Genomic DNA, 16,426 nt, shown 5'->3' with positions numbered 1-16,426 from the left:
AATCCCTACTCACAGCTTTCTGAACAGACCTGTGTTCCTAAAGATGTGCGTGTCATGCACCTTTCCTGATCATCCCACGTTAATGTCGGTGAAAAGCTCCCTGTAATCCACCATCACTTGCAACACCATTGAGAAGTAACTCTCAGTTTATGTACTCTTTGGCCCAGGTGGTCTGGGGCCAAGATAGGGATATGTGTTCCATCTATCACTCCACCACTGTTAGGGAACTCTGTTGTGGCAAAACCATCCACTATTGCCTGCACATTGCCTAGAGTCACTACCCTTCTTAGCAAAAGTCAATTAATGGCCCTGCACACTTGCATAACAGCTCCCATGGTGGATTTACCAACTCTGAATTGATTCCCCACTGACCAGTAACAGTCTGGAATTGCAAGCTTCCAAAGAGCAATCTCCACTCGCTTCTCCACTGTCAGAGTAGCTCTCAGAGCAGGGGAAAGCTCTTCACAAAGTTCCTGGAAAGAGGCCTTCTGCATTTGAAAGTTCTGCAGCCATTGCTCATCATCTCATATCCGCATAATGATGCGGTCCCACCAGTTACTGCTTGTTTCTTGGGACCAGAAAAGGTGCTCCACTGTGTTCAGCTGATGTATGACTGCTAGCAGCAACCAGGTATTGTTTCCTTCTATGGCTTGCAGAAGGGCTGATTGCATGACATCGCAGTGTTCTGCATAGCCGCTCCTGTCTCACATCTGGAAATACTGCAGGATAAGGTGTGAGATGATTGTAATGCTCACAACAAGAGTGCACAGCAGAGTCCATGCTTTTTGGGTTCAGCTAAGTCAGGCTTTCAAAACAAAGGCATGAAAAAACATGGGTTGTTTGCCGTTGATATCAGGGCAGGAAGGGAGGAAAGTGCATCATGGGAGGCCAAAGCCATGTTCCCATTAGCACCCGTGACAATGTTTTGGTCCCATGAGGCATTGAAAGCCCTTCCCAAAACACCTGTGGCTAGTTGCACTATGGGATAGCGACCCACGGTGCACTGCTTTGTGCATCGATCCAGGGGCTGCTAATGAGGATGCAGTACACCTAGACAATGAGCGTGGTGTGGAAACACACGACCAACTTAATTAATTCAGAGGCTCAATGCAGACTTACATAAAGTTGACTTTTAACTTTGTCGTGTAAAACAAATCTAAAGTGTAAATAAATCTAAAGTGAGGGAGTCTCCTTACAAAGTGTGAGGCAATATATAACATAGACTGCGTGTGTGTATGTAATAGCCAGCAACTGCAAAATGTACCAGACAACTCCTAGCTAGAGGACTAAATTCACTAGCCATATATTGATACAAAAGATGAGTAGGTTGTCCACAAGAAAACTCTCTCAATGTGCTAGTGACAAGCTTATCACCCACCTGCAGCTGTTTGGAAAACAGAAGGATGTGGGATTCTTTCTCGGTGCTCTCCTACGGATGCTGCTAGGAGGCTCCTTCTTTTGCATCAGACTCTAGCTATGGAGTGAATGATGCATTTGAAGGCCCTCTGGCCCCATTTGGCTGCCAGAGGGGGAAAAGGAGCTTTTTCTATTTCAGCTCTTGATCATCGTGCCTGACGTATGCTATGTTTCCTAGCTAATCTTTATATTTTGTCTTCTCTCTTTTGCTGATTATTGTCCGTTTCACAGCTGCCTCCAGGGGCTTCTGAATAGCAATATTAAAACTGGTCAGTCGTGTTAATTTTAGTCTGTTTGGGAAAGGTATGAGCAACAGCAAGAACTGTTGGTACATAACACTGTATCAGTTTATATTTGAAAGATTTTCTCTGCAACCACTAGAGCTAAAAACTTTTTTTTAAAAGCAAACTCAAAGATCTGCAGAAACTAATGGTGTAGATCCTTTACTCACCCAGGGTAAATGGATTTTTCAAATTCTACAAATAACTGTGGAATCAGTATGAGGTATGCATCAGGAAACATGGTTTTTATTCCCAATTCTCTTGGTGACATGCTGTGAGACTTTAGGCAAGTCTCTGTATCCATCTGTAAAATGGAAATAGTAATGCTTATCTACATTTTCCTTTGATTATTGTTGAAAAGCAAAAGTATTGTATCAAATTAATCATCATTCTATATGTATTTAGCTAATAGTGCATTTAAAAATGGCTGTGTGAATATATCATTACTATAATTGTTATACATAATATTGTGTATTTAGGTATATATGCAGTAATTCCGTCCTTCTATTGTAAATTTTCTTGCTCATTTGGAGCTGCATATTTTTTATTCCACTTGCTTCCTCAGCATTGTCTACAAAATGAACATGTTTATGTTCTGGGGCAGGCGCCCATCTTCTCTGTTTCTTGTGAAGTATCTAATGCACAAAACAACTATTAATAACTTATAATGTATGTAGTTCTACTGTGTTATATTCATACGTCCATCTAAGTGTATACAATTTCAAAAATGCCTAGGGACTTTGGATCTGGCCGTAATGGACATAGGAACCTAGATTCCATCTTAAATGCCTAAATCACTTTTGAAAATGACACTTAAGCTCCCTAGTCATTTAGGCATTTTAGAATATTTTACCCAGTATCGATTATATAATACGGAATTGTATATCTATTTATATACATCTATTATATATCTGACAGTCCTGTTTGTAGATTAAAATATGCATGATATGATTGTGACCATATGTATATGTATAATGTGGTGGTTATATGTGTATACAGCTATTACTATAGATCTTAAAACTTGATACCATACCCATACACATTTATACTTCTTTCATTCATACAGAAAGCTGTACAGATAATTTACAGATAGCAATAATGCATAGGCTGACATTCTGATATGTAAAAGTGTGTATGAACAGTCTCACATTCAGATTTTTATATACCTACGTCAGACATTCAAATAATTTATATATTATAGATGGGGCTGATAGCTTTACCTATTATTAAGGTTGTCTGACACTTCACATTATAAGACTGTTTTCAGTTTTCTACAACTCTGACATACTTTAACTGTCTGAACTGAAATTTTCCATGCTGGGTGTCTACCTTGGGTGGAATTTTTTGAAAAGTTTTTTTTGCCAAAATGGTTCAGCCATTTCTGAGAATAAGGCTGGGGAAAATGCGCTTTGCAATGTTTAAAAAATGTTGGTGACCTTTTCTTGAAAAGCTCTAGCATTTCCATATTTTGGAGCAGAGATTTACAGTTTGGCACCAGGGTAGCTTTTGTGTCAGGTATGTACCTTTTCCTGTTCCTAAGAAAATCCATTGAAATTTAGTCAGGTTATAAACTTGTGAAAAAGTAAGTGTGTCCATGCTCAGTAGACACATCTTAGAGTTTAACTGCTAAATTCTATGAAGATTCTGTGCATACTGACTATACTCCATCCTAGCCACTCTGGACTCAGGTGGGGCCGGGCACTTAACTAAGAACAGGGAAACTGTCTCTCCTGTGTTCTGAATGACACCACCGCCCCTGCTGGCCCCAGGCAAGGTGAAGGAGGAAGCTATTTGACTTTAATGCAGAAGAGATAAAACCCAGAAGGGGGGTGTGGGGGGGTGGTAGAAGTATATTGGGACAAAGAGACTGGGACTGGAAAAGAGAAAGTGTGATTGGGAGTTAGAGAAGAGGAGGATGAGACTTGGTGGGAAAGGGGACTGGAAGCTGTGGGGAAGAGTAATCTGTGACTGAGTGGCCAAGGAGACTGGGAGCTGAGGAATGGGAGAATGGAGGAGAGGGTGGGATTGGTTGGGCAAGGACACCTGGACTGGGGAAGAGAGAGAGAGAGAGAGAGAGAGAGAGTGTGTGCGCGCGCACGTGTGCGCAGGCGGAACAGGGAAGAGACAGACTGGAGTAGGTGCTGGGAGGGAGGAACTGGGTTGGCTGTACAAGGAGACTAGAGACAAGGATTGTGTGTTTGGGAGCTGAGACTGGCTGGGCAAGGAGCCAGTGGATGAGGAGTGGGGGTGGGATGGTTGAACTGAGACCGGCTCGGCAAGAAGACTTGACTGGGAGTGGGCAAAGAGATTGGGGCTGAGATGAGACGCCTTAGGCGTGGAGATTGGGACTAGGCATGTAATCAGAATAGGACTGGGACAATGAGACAAAGATGAGGAAGAGACAGGACTGGGATGGGACAGAAGGGGTAAAGCTTGGAGGGGAACAAGCAGGAAGATCTGTGCCCATTAGAGCACACTCTCCTTTAGAGCCTGGAATGGAACCCGGGTTTCCTGAGGTTCACAATTCCTCTGCTGTCAGCAAGTATCCAGGAAACCCACTAGTAGAGTGACCCATCCCACTGTAGCACTGGTCAACAAAGAGAACGAAAACCTACTACTGCTATCAGTTAGTCCCTTGGCTCAAGTGGCAGAAATCTGTGCAATAGGGAAAAAAAAGTTCCAGTTGTCCTGTTGATGAACCATGTAGGTTTCACTATGACACCACATGAAGGAATGAAGCCTAACACTCAAAAGTTACCATATGCCAGAAGTAAGGCTGCTTGTACAAACTTAGTTGACTCCCTTGTACTCCCAGTCTTTAATTACATGATCACATACTATTTTTCCATAGGACTTCTATTTTTTCATTTAGTTCACAGATAGACCTACTCTGGGGATGAATCACGGTTGTATAATGAAGGAAACTCTTGTCTGTGGCAACAAATGAAGCAGGGGTGCTAAAGTAGAAATGAGTGTCATGAATGAGGCAAGAGACCATAGGAAGAAGAAAGGATGGTCTCATGGTTAATACTAACCTGGAGAATGGGATCAGGATGAATTAAAAATCTGGGTTTTTTAAATTAATAAAATATTTACATGTATTTAAATCAAAATTTTAAATTTAAACTAAATAGTTATTTAAATAAACCCTTTCATAATTTAATTTGAAATTGACAACCATTGTTAAGCTCTGAAAATAACATACTTTATTAAAATAATTTAAAGTCAAACCACTGAACTACTGGACTCACTGGAAAAGCACCTGAAAAAGCACCAGGTTATGTGGAGTGCTAACCCAGCTTTTGACAACAGTAGCCTCTCTGCAGGTGCACGGGAAGTAATATTTCTACATTTCATTTTATTCAGTTCATTTAGTCAGTTAAATGGCTATAGTTCATTCAAAGTTGAGAAACCAATTGGGATTTGAAAAAGTATGAAACCTTGTTTTCTCTACAATTTGTGAATAAAAACTAGGTGTGAGCGGATGAGATCTATTAGTTCTAAAATCTTGAAGGACATAGTGACCAGAAATATTCAGTTGAACATACTAAATATAGAAAATACTTCCTTTATTTAATAAATCAGTTAGCAAAACATGTTCAGATAAACTTTTTGATACACATTTTTTTCTTACATTTCCAGCACATTTGAGGTAATTTTATTTAATACAAAAATTAAATACTGTTTTTGTGCATTTTAATTTAATTTGAACTCCATCCACATGTAGCTTGATAAAAATGAAAAGTAAGAAATTAATCATTCAGTAAACAAGAAATGCATCATTAACCATTTTCTAAAATAATAAAAAATAAGAATCTTAATAAATGTAAATTAGGCTATATGATTGCCTAAATGAATGTTTATGGATATATTGTACCCTCACGGTTAGCAGAAATAAGCACAATCTGTAGTAGAAAGGCTATATGTAGTTGCAAATCAGCATGTTTTAACAGTTACCAACCATTGAGAATAAACCTTTCTTTTGGAAAATAAAAAAAATACAAATGCAAAACATGATTAAAATTGATGATTTAAATCATGGTTTCCTGCTGGCTGATTTAAATCATGATTTAAAGTAAGTGATTTAAATTAATCCACTCTGAACTGCAGTCTATGACTAGGTCAAAATATGAACAAGAGGCTGCTAGGCAGCTCTCCAACACCACTTTCTACAAGCTATTACTCTCTGATCCCACTGAGGGTTACCAAAGCATTTGCTCAAGAAACTCCCTAAAAAAGCACAAGAACAAATCCGCACAGACACACCCCAGGAACCCCAACCTGGGGTATTCTATCTGCTACCCAAGATCCATAAACCTGGAAATCCTGGACGCAACATCATCTCAGGCATTGGCACCCTGACAGCAGGATTGTCTGGCTATGTAGACTCCCTCCTCAGGTCCTACGCTATCAGCACTCTCAGCTATCTTCGAGACACCACTGACTTCCTGAGGAAACTACAATCCATCCGTGATCTTCCTGAAAACACCATGCTGGCCACTATGGATATAGAAGCCCTCTAGACCAACATTCCACACAAAGATGGACTACAAGCCGTCAGGAACAGTATCCCCAATAATGTCACAGTAAACCTGGTGGCTGAACTTTGTGACTTTGTCCTCACCCTATTTCACATTTGGGGACAATGTATGCCTTCAAATCAGCGGCATTGCTATGGATACCCACATGGCCCCACAGTATGCCAACATTTTTATGGCTGACTTAGAACTAGGCTTCCTCAGCTCTCGTCCCCTAATGCCCCTCCCTACTCTACTTGCGCTACATTGATGACATCTTCATCATCTGGACCCATGGAAAAGAAGCTCTTGAGGAATTCCACCATGATTTCAACCATTTCCATCCCACCATCAACCTCAGCCTGGACCACTCCACACAAGAGATCCACTTCTTGGATACTACGTTGCTAATAAGCGATGGTCACAAAAACACCACCCTATACCGGAAACCTACTGACCGCTATTCCTACCTACATGCCTCTAGCTTTCATCCAGACCACACCACATGATGCATTGTCTACAGCCAAGCTCTACGATACAACCGCATTTGCTCCAACCCCTCAGACAGAGACAAACACCTACAAGATCTCTATCAAGCATTCTTACAACTACAATAGTCACCTGCTGAAGTGAAGAAACAGATTGACAGATCCAGAAGAATACCCAGAAGTCACCTACTACTGGACAGGCCCAACAAAGAAAATAACAGAACGCCACTAGCCATTACCTTCAGCCCCCAACTAAAGCCTCTCTAACGTATCATCAAGGATACAACCTATCCTGAAGGACGACCCATCACTCTCACAGATCTTGGGAGACAGGCCAGTCCTTGCTTACAGACAGCCCCCCAACCTGAAGCAAATACTCACCAGCAACCACACACCACACAACAGAACCACTAATCCAGGAACCTATCCTTGCCACAAAGACCATTGCCAACATATCTATTCAGGGGACACCATCATAGGGCCTAATCACAACAGCCACACCATCAGAGAGGCTTATTCACCTGCACATCTACCAATGTGATATATGCCATCATGTGCCAGCAATGCGCTTCTGCCATGTACATTGGTCAAACTGGACACTCTCTACGTAAAAGAATAAATGGGCACAAATCAGATGTCAGGAATTATAACATTCAAAAACCAGTCGGAGAACACTTCAGTCTCTCTGGTCACTCGATTACAGACCTAAAAGTGGCAATACTTCAACAAAAAAACTTCAAAAACAGACTCCAACGAGAGACTGCTGAATTGGAATTAATTTGCAAACTGGATACAATTAATTTAGGCTTGAATAGAGACTGGGAGTGAATGGGTCATTACAAAAAGTAAAACTATTTCCCCACGTTTATCTCCCCTCCCCCTCACTGTTCCTCAGATGTTCTTGTCAACTGCTGGAAATGGCCCACCTTGATTATCACTACAAAAGGTCCCCCCCCCCCCCGCCGCCCCGCTCTCCTGCTGGTAATAGCTCATCTTAAGTGATCACTCTTGTTACAGTGTGTAAGGTAACACCCATTGTTTCATGTTCTCTGTGTTTATAAATCTCCCCACTGTATTTTCCACTGAATACATCCGATGAAGTGAGCTGTAGCTCACAAAAGCTTATGCTCAAATAAATTTGTTAGTCACTAAATTGCCACAAGTCCTCCTTTTCTTTTTGCGAATACAGACTAACACGGCTGCTACTCGGAAACCTAACTTTACCTGTGCTTCAGAGTTCCTAGCTCATTCTAGGTAAGTCACTAAACCCAAACTTTTCAGAGGTTTCCACTAAATGTGTTTCTTATTTTCTGAGTACCCAATTTAAGACCTGGGTCTGATTTGCCTAAGTGGTGATCACTCAGAGCTGCAAATAAGGTCAATAGAAGCTGTGCATTGAACATATGAAGTGCTATATAATGTTAAGTACTCTGTAAAATCAGCTCCTTTGTGTCTCAAATTAGGCACCCAAAATTACTGGAAACTTTTTCTCTTAAGCACTCTGTGCCTCAGTTCCCCATCTGTAAAATGGGGATAATAATCCTCCCTCATCTCAAGGGTTATTGCATTTTGAAAATAAATTCATTAATGTTTGTGCAGCATTTAGATAAGATAGTGATTAGCATCATAGAAAAGTCAATGAGGAGGCTAATAATTCTGTTTTCACCACATGGTTTGAGTTGTGTGCAATAAGTAAGGTATGTGTTTAACAATGAGAAAACAAAATATGGAATAGCTGCTCATTAAGTGAGCACTGTCTATCCTTTGCACTAAATGTGCAAAGGTCCTGTGGAAAAAATAGTATGTGATCATTTAATTGAAGACTTGGGTTAAACAAGAAGCCTTAATTCTGGTATTTACTAACTTTTGAGTGCTTGACTTTGCAATCATAATAATGGTCTTTTAACCTCGTTTTTGTGTTTGTGATATATTACACACTAATTTTTACACCCTCTAGAACTCTCTGTATAACTATATGTATGTATAAAGCAGGTATAGAATTGTGTGTGAGAATGAATATATGCTCATTTATATACCAGTGTAATTCTCTGCCTCTACACCTCTCGGTAGATGTGTGTGTGCTTGGGGATGCGTGTATACAGTATTTACATACACTCACCACTGCAGGGGGCGGTTTAGCATCCTCCTGCTTCTTGGGTCTAAGAAACGCACAGCACTGAGCCTCAGAGCCCAGGCCAATTGACTTGGGCTTGTGAGGCTCAGGCTTTGAGGCTAAAAATAGCCATGTCGCTGCTCAGGGACCCAAGCCTCGGGCTGAGTCCTAGAGCCTGGGCTCGGAGCCGAAGGGCTACGTTGCCTTTTTATAGCCCTGCAGCTGAAATCCCAGGAGCCTGTCAGCTGACAGGGGCCCGACCTAGGGGTTTCACTGCCATAAGATGCGCTGGAAAGCTGGGTTTGTGGATCCCGGCTTGTGGACTTGGCATTGCTTGAGCATCCATTCCAGGCGGGGTTTCCAGTTGCTGGCTCACAGCCCTGCTTGACTGAGGTCCAGACTGCAAATCGACAGGGCTGAGACCCCAGGCACTGCGGGACTCAGGGGCTGACCCTCCCAGCAGGCTCCTAAGACCCCGGGCCTGAGCGCCTCTGCTGGCCTGAGTCTGAGTGCGTGTGGACAGACGCGGGGCGCTCGGGCTCAACCCGGAGTCCCAGCCGGGGCGGAGCGCGCCCTGGGGACAGACCCAGGAAAGCCTGAGGCCAACATGGACGGGGGCGGGCTTGCACCCAGCGCCTGCGGCAGGCGGCTGCCCCCTCGCGCGGGCTGTGGTGGGGCGGGGGGAGGCGGCGGCGGCGGCGGCAGCCCCCAAGGCGGCTGGCGGGCATGCGCGGGCGCCCCACTAACATGGCGGCGGCGTGAAGCGCGGCGGCGGCGGGGGCTGCGCGCTACTTGACAGACCCACGAGCCGCTGGTGGCGCGCGAGGAAGCGGGCGGCTCCTCCCCCCCCCCTCCAGCCCGGTGAGTGGCGGCGGCTTGGCGGTGCCCTGGGCTGCGGGGAGGAAGCCAGAGACTCGCCCCAGAGCTGGCCGGGGACGGGGGTGGAGAAGCGGGGCAGCTGCCTCCTTGTTCCCCCGGCTCCTTGGCGGCGGCGGCTGGGGGACGCGTGGGGCTGCGCCGCCTGCAGCGGTGACGGTGGGTCTGGCTGGGTCTTTTCTCTCCTCGGGCTCCAAAGCCGCCTCCCGGCCTCTCCCCGCTGCCCCCCATTGCTGCCCCTCCCGGGCTCGGCGGCGCTTAGCGGGGCAGGTATTGGCTGCGCCCCCCGCGCGTGTGGGGGGGTCTGTCCCTGGTGTGTGGTGCGGGGAGTAGATGCCCCCAGCCCGAGCAGGGGCTTTGCTGCTGCCGCTTCTTGCTCAGGGCATCGGTGCGGCCCCCCCCCCTCCCCGTCCTCCGAGGGAAAACGGGGGGCAGGGGGATGTGGGGCGCGGGGGGGGTGTCTGTAAATCGTCCCGAATAGTTGGGGGCAGGGCTCAGGGGAGCCGGGGATCTCTTCCCGCCCCCTGCACCGCGCTCCTGCAGCCCCCTAGGGCTTGGGCGAAGCGGGAGCAGCCCCGGCCAGCCCGAGCCCCCAGGCTTGGGCGGGGGGGGGGGGGAGGGAAGCTGCCGAGCCGGCTGCTGAGGAGGGACTGAAGTCCAGCGGGTGCGGAGGGTCCGTGGGGCGAAGAGGGTAAAAGAGCAGCCGCGAGGAGGGGGATACGCTACCTACCCCCAGTCCAGTGAGCGGCCGCCCGCTAGTTCGTGGCTTTCCCGGGGCTTGAGCTCCCTGTCCCGCCTAGCCCTGCTCCTGGGGCCGCAGCCGCGAAGGCAGCGCTGCATCCTTGGCCCTGCCCAACGCGCTCAGCCCTGCTTGAGGGCGGCAGGGTGCCCATGCAGCTGCTGCTCCTCCCTTGGCTGGCGCCCCGTTATCCGTGCAGCTGCCCTCCCTGAGCTAGGGGATGAGCGCTGAGAAATGCCTGGAGCGTCTCCTCCCCGAGCCAAGCTGCTGGCTCTCTACCGTGCGCACAGCCCCGTTTGTTGCGGCGGCCCCGGGCTCGCCGAAGTGCGGGTGCGAGCGTTTGACAGGAGCTGTGGCTAGGACACGCCTCCCCGTGCCGGAGGGGCGCGTTCTCCGCCTTCCTGGCAGCTGTGGCGCCTAAATGCACTCGCGGGGACCGCGGCTGCTCTCGCTCTAGGGCAGGAGCTTCACCCGAGCGGATGGGATCGGGCGCGTTGGAGGAGCGGGTTCAACAGATCTGCACTTGCATCCCCTCATTAGTGAATTTACACTCTCGTCAGCCAGGCAGAGCTCCAGCACAGGTGAACGGGAGTTTCGCCCGAGGAAGGGCTTGGCCTGAAATGGGGCGGCGGGAGGGGAGAGGGTTGCACGGAGCGGGCTCCTGCCCTAGCGCAGTCTTAGCCTGGCTGGCGGGTTCCTTCTCCAGCCGGAGGGAAGTGCCGGGCAGCAGGAATAAGGTTTCCTTGTTGCTCACTGTATGTGTGGTTAGCAAGAGACGAGTCAATGCCTCTCTGTTCAAGAAAAACCCGTGATGGTCCTGAGCAGTAGATAAGGGTGTTTTATGTTTTCCCCTTCTGAATGTGTATGGCAGTATGTTTGTTTATTTTTCAAATATCACTACTTAGAGCCGGTGAAAACCTGTCTAATTTTGTATGACCATGAAATGAAGTACTCTAATCATTTTTAAAAATTGTGTTTCTTGAACCTGTGTTCACCTGAAAATGTAAAAATGATAGCGAAAATGCCCAAAAACCAAAGAATAAAACCTCTAATCAAAAACACCTTTTCTAATGTGTTTACTTTTCAAAAATGGGTCATATTGTGATCATTTACTCAATAGATCACTGTTCAGATTGGCAGAATGCAGAGTATAAAGCTTTAGGGGTTGGGGAACACTCCCACTACAGTTGGAAAATACAGCATGTTAAAACATGCATAAAGTTCAGCTTAAAATTAATTTATGCCATACATGCAAGTGATTGCAGAGTGAGGTAGTATGGGTTTATTGTATAAGGGCTTGTTTTTCAGAGATGCATTTCTTAACTTTCTTTGGGGGTATTGTATATGATTTTTGACAAAGAATGAAATATTCGTTTGCAAATTTCATAAAAAATAAATCCTTATCTGTCAGCCACTGTCGGTAGCCATTGGGGCAAATTGCAGAACAGATTGCAGTGGCGTAGTAATTAAGTGGAACCTTATTTTATTAAAGCTAAATTTCATGGTTAGTTAAACTTTAGGAATAAAAAGCACTTTCATGTGTTTTTCTTCCCTAAATAGTTACTTATTGTAATTTAAAATATGTTAATGCCTTTCTTCTTCCCACAGTCATTTAATTCTCCTCTTTCCGATTAATCAGTTATAAAGGACTGCAAAGATAAACAGCTTTATAAACTAGTAATTATAACAAATAGGAGGAGTAATATTTTGTCCGGATATGTAAATATTTTGGTGAGGTAATAATTCATCTTAAAAATCATTTTAACCTCATTGTTAGCTCTTGGTAATCCTAAAACTAATCAAGCAAATCTGATGATTAAGTGAAGAAAACCCTTATATTTTATAGCTTGATAATGGCTTTTCAAAACACACCTGAAATACCAACATTTCTTCAATAAAAATTGTAAGTACAATCTTAACTGAATATGAGATCTTTAGTATTTTTTTTTCCTGTCAAATATTTCAGTTTTAAATTAATTTATAGCTTCTCAAACTCTTTTAAGGGATGGATCATATTTTAGTAGTTTGTCTCATGGACAACAACCCTACCATTTGTAATCACTTAAAGTCACTGTGGTAACTGGAGCAACCGCTTACATGAGAAAAGTAATGTTAGGAAAGCTTTAATGTGTTTCTAGATGTTTTTAAAGCAGTTTAACAGGAGGAAATAAGTAGGAGAGCCAGCACCATGTGGGAAACCAGGACACTCTGGTCTGCCAGCAAGTGCTCCACAGACCACCAGTAGTCTAGTAACCACTGAGTTATCTCTGCATTAGCAGTGCATTCTGAAAATGTATTTGTACAATCAAATTATGTATTAACAAGAAGAGCTAATTTTGTGAGTAGTGCTTAATATTTACTGTACTGTCAGGGTGATTTTACTTGAGTTAATGTAAAGAAAAAATAAACTAAGAGTAGAAAAATTTTCTGAACTTTTTATTTTCAATGTCTGATTAAATGAAAGCTTTACAATAATGCAGACATGCTGCAGTGGAGAAGAGTGTCATGTAACACCAAAGTTTATCCCTCTAAATATGAATACTGAAATTATTTTAAAACTAAAGGCCCTTTTAATAAAGTTTCAGGTGCACTGTTTGAATATGAAAGTCAGTAATATGACTCTTGAAAACAAAATACTTGAAATTAATATTTCACTGTGAGGATTAGCGGATAGTGCTAGTACTCTTGTTACCCGCACACTGTAGGGCACTCACCTTTACCCTTTTGTGAGCTCAAGGCGTAACCCGGTAAATTTAGGCACCACCCCCAAAACTTTCCACTTTCTGTGGGTTTGCGGCGTCTTTTTACCAGTGAAAGATCCTTACACGGTAATATCCTTAACCTCTATTTATTAACAACTATCAAAATCTTACACTCTTGCTATCTAGTTGCTATAAATAATACTGTCTGTCTAGCAAATTTGTTTTGCTGTATACATATATACAGTAATGCGTTTAAGAATAAATATTTTGCAGTAATTGTTTAAACTCTGCAAAAACATTTGCTCGTTTTCTAGCATACACTATAAGTGGTGCAAGGATATATTGCAGCTGCAAGAAGAAACTGAATAGATATCTATAACTTTGATGTCTGGAGTATTCTTCTATTTTAAAATTTGGTTATATGGTAAACATTTATTACGCTTAGGAAAGTTGAGTGAAAGAGCAGAGTCAGACTTCTCAAATAGATCTATATTTTAACTTTTCTCATTACTTCTTTGAGCTGGCAGGTGTCCTTTACTGCTGCTGACTCCCTCACTGGATCCAGGTGCAATGTCCTGAGCAAAATAAATGGCAAACAGCTCCATGTTGCTGCTTAATCTCAAAGGAGTTGTTGATAGGTGGTTCCAATACAAGACCAAGAACATCCAGGCAACTACCTGAATTTAAATGGTGCTGAGAATTTATCTCAACCCTATTCTTTTGTTTCAAGAGATGGTGACCCAGGCTTCCTTATGAATAGAGGATGTAAAAGATGCTAGAAAAAAATCCACCGAGCCCCTGCTCTTTGCATGTGGGTCCCCAGATTCTATTAAGCACGTTCCATGTTTTTTTCTTCGGAATTGGGTTGTGGACCCAATGGGTTGTGCACACTTCAGTGTGTGAGATGGAAGTGGGGGGACCATGTGTAATTACAGTACTATTTATTGTGTGTGTGCCCAGGAATTTAAAAATCTATTTTATTTATTCTGATTTGGAAAAATATCTATTGGCACATAATGTATGTCCTGGCTGTCTAGCCCAGAAATGAAGACATGCAATGTCATAATATAAAGGACTGTGCTGTTAGGCTTCACTGAGACTTAAACACAAAGAAAATGTGTCAAGAGACTTTTGAGGTCTGGCATTTCCCAGCTCAAGTAAAGGACCAAGCAGACTTTAAAACTTAGAAAATGAGTATATCATGCATCCGACGAAGTGGGTATTCACCCACGAAAGCTTGTGCTCCAATATGTCTGTTAATCTATAAGGTGCCATAGGACTCTTTGCTTCTTTTAAAGTGAGTATAGTTGTCTGTTAGTCTAGATAGGACAGTTTGTAAATAGGGAGCACATGCATCCTCTCTTAATAAAGAAAATACAAAACAGTGCCCCAGAAACTTGACTCCCTAAAGTTGAGGATGGTCTGTTTTTTTTTAACACCTGATTTGATTTTTTTTTTTTAAACTTTAGTTAGATGAAACTTTGGTTTCATCACCTTTGCGATGATTTTCTAGTTGGACTTGTGTTTAGTGTAACAGGAAATTCCAGGATCTTAGTTAAAATTCCAAGATGTTTTGGTAATAGTTACTTAAAATGATGCTTGGTAAGTTTTTTTTTTTTTTTTTTTTAAATAGAAATTGGCTGGCTTCTCTTAAGATCTCTCATGTAGGTGCTAAAATTTGCCATATTCTGATGGTCTCTTCATGTAATGGTAGAAAGACCCACAATATTTGTTGTGTGTTAGGGCAGTGCTTCTCAACAAGGGGCACGTGTACCCCTGGGGGTACACAGAGGACTTCCAGGGGTATATTAACTCATCTAGATTTTTGCCTAGTTTTACAACAGGCAACAGAAAGCAGTAGCAAAGTCAGTACAAACTAAAATTTCATACAGACAGTGGCTTGCTTGTACTGATTTATATGCTATACACTGAAAAGTAAATACAATATTTATATTCCAGTTGATTTACTTTTGAATTATATGGTAAAATGAGAAAGTAAGCGATTTTTCAGTAATAGTGTGTTGTGACACTTTTTTGTATTTTTATATCTGATTTTGTAAGTAAGTAGTCTTTCAGTGAGATGAAACTTGGGGGTATGCAAGACAAACCAGACTTCTGAAAGGGGTATAGTAGTCTGGAAAGGTGATGTGCCACTGTGCTGGTTGATAGTTTATTTCTTTACTGGGTGGCCATGTATGGTCGTGGCAAGGCATAGTGCAGTTAAATTATATTGCACGTATATTTCGTATATTTTGATTCGTAGTTGAGGGACACTTCCTTTATTTCTGACACACCCTATAAAAAGTATAATGACTAAGTTAATTTTTAACTTTAGTTTCTTCTTCGGGTATGTGTCTGTATGAATCCCACTGTAGGTGCGTATGTGCCTTGTGCGTGAGGTCAGGCTTTTTTTGAACAGCATTGTCTGGGGGTGCACATGCACCCTGGATCTTCTTGGGCTCCCGCGTGAGGGCATAATGGGTAGAGTGGGTGAAATTTATTTCTCCCCTTGCAGTTCCTTCTTATTAACCATGATAGTGAGACAAAACCTGGCGAATGTCCAACCGACTGCTTTCTCTGATATTCAAAGGCCTATTCTCAACTAGTTCGGTGGGGTTCACCCTCCTTATCCCTTTAATTTCTTTAATTTGGATATTCCAAAAAAAAAGCACCCCCAATAGAGGGGGGGGGGGACAAGATGCTTCACAACAAGCAGTATGGTGGACTCTAAATCTTCAAGGTTTGAAACCTTCCTGATCTGCGAGAGCTCATCCACCTGGTCACTGGGCATAGCTGATGCTTGTTCTATCTGGGGGAGGGTCAGATCCTTAAGAAATGTTCAATTTCTAAATCCTCTTCAGGGATTCACAAATTGAGGGCCGTGCAGCTGAAACTGTACCTGCTTAAGCAATGTATATGCATCATCTCAGACCTGGAGGAGATAATCACCTCCAAAGAACTGGAAGGGTCGTCTTCCACTTGTTCTTCTATGAGCAGACAACACAGTCCAGCAGTGATGGAAAGAATACGCTGTAGAAATGAACATCATCATATTGACACCAATCACTCTGGCACCAGCAGCCAGTACACTGACACCATCAAACCCTTCAGTGCTGGTATTGATAGATTCAGCACTGGCTTCAGTGCTGGCACTTTTGGCACTGACAATGTCATCTCTGGAACCAGCATCAACACCCCAATGCAAGGGTAAATTGAAAAGGCAATGTCAGCCAAAGTCCAGAAACTGCTCCAAACACCATGAAGCATTGTTCCGAAGAGAGGGGAACAAACCTC

The 16,426-nt window shown here is 43.5% G+C and overlaps 1 protein-coding gene across 2 annotated transcripts in view; it reads left to right on the top strand.

Annotated features, from left to right (window-relative positions):
• The first annotated feature begins 9,552 nt into the window (after positions 1-9,552).
• Positions 9,553-16,426, top strand: part of SCML2 (Scm polycomb group protein like 2) — a 135,868-nt gene continuing 128,994 nt past the window's right edge. Inside the window, exon 1 of one of the 2 annotated variants that reach the window (XM_043504447.1) lies at positions 9,553-9,676. The gene's annotated coding sequence lies outside the window, so the exon portion shown is untranslated. Of the gene's footprint in view, positions 9,677-9,708; positions 9,851-16,426 lie in introns of those variants that run through there. The other variant, XM_038387723.2, reaches the window with a different exon arrangement.

Source organism: Dermochelys coriacea, chromosome 1 (assembly GCF_009764565.3).
Source record: "Dermochelys coriacea isolate rDerCor1 chromosome 1, rDerCor1.pri.v4, whole genome shotgun sequence".
NCBI lineage: Eukaryota > Metazoa > Chordata > Testudines > Dermochelyidae > Dermochelys > Dermochelys coriacea.
The sequence above is the reverse complement of the archived record's forward strand: the minus strand, read 5'-3'. Positions and strand labels throughout refer to the sequence as shown.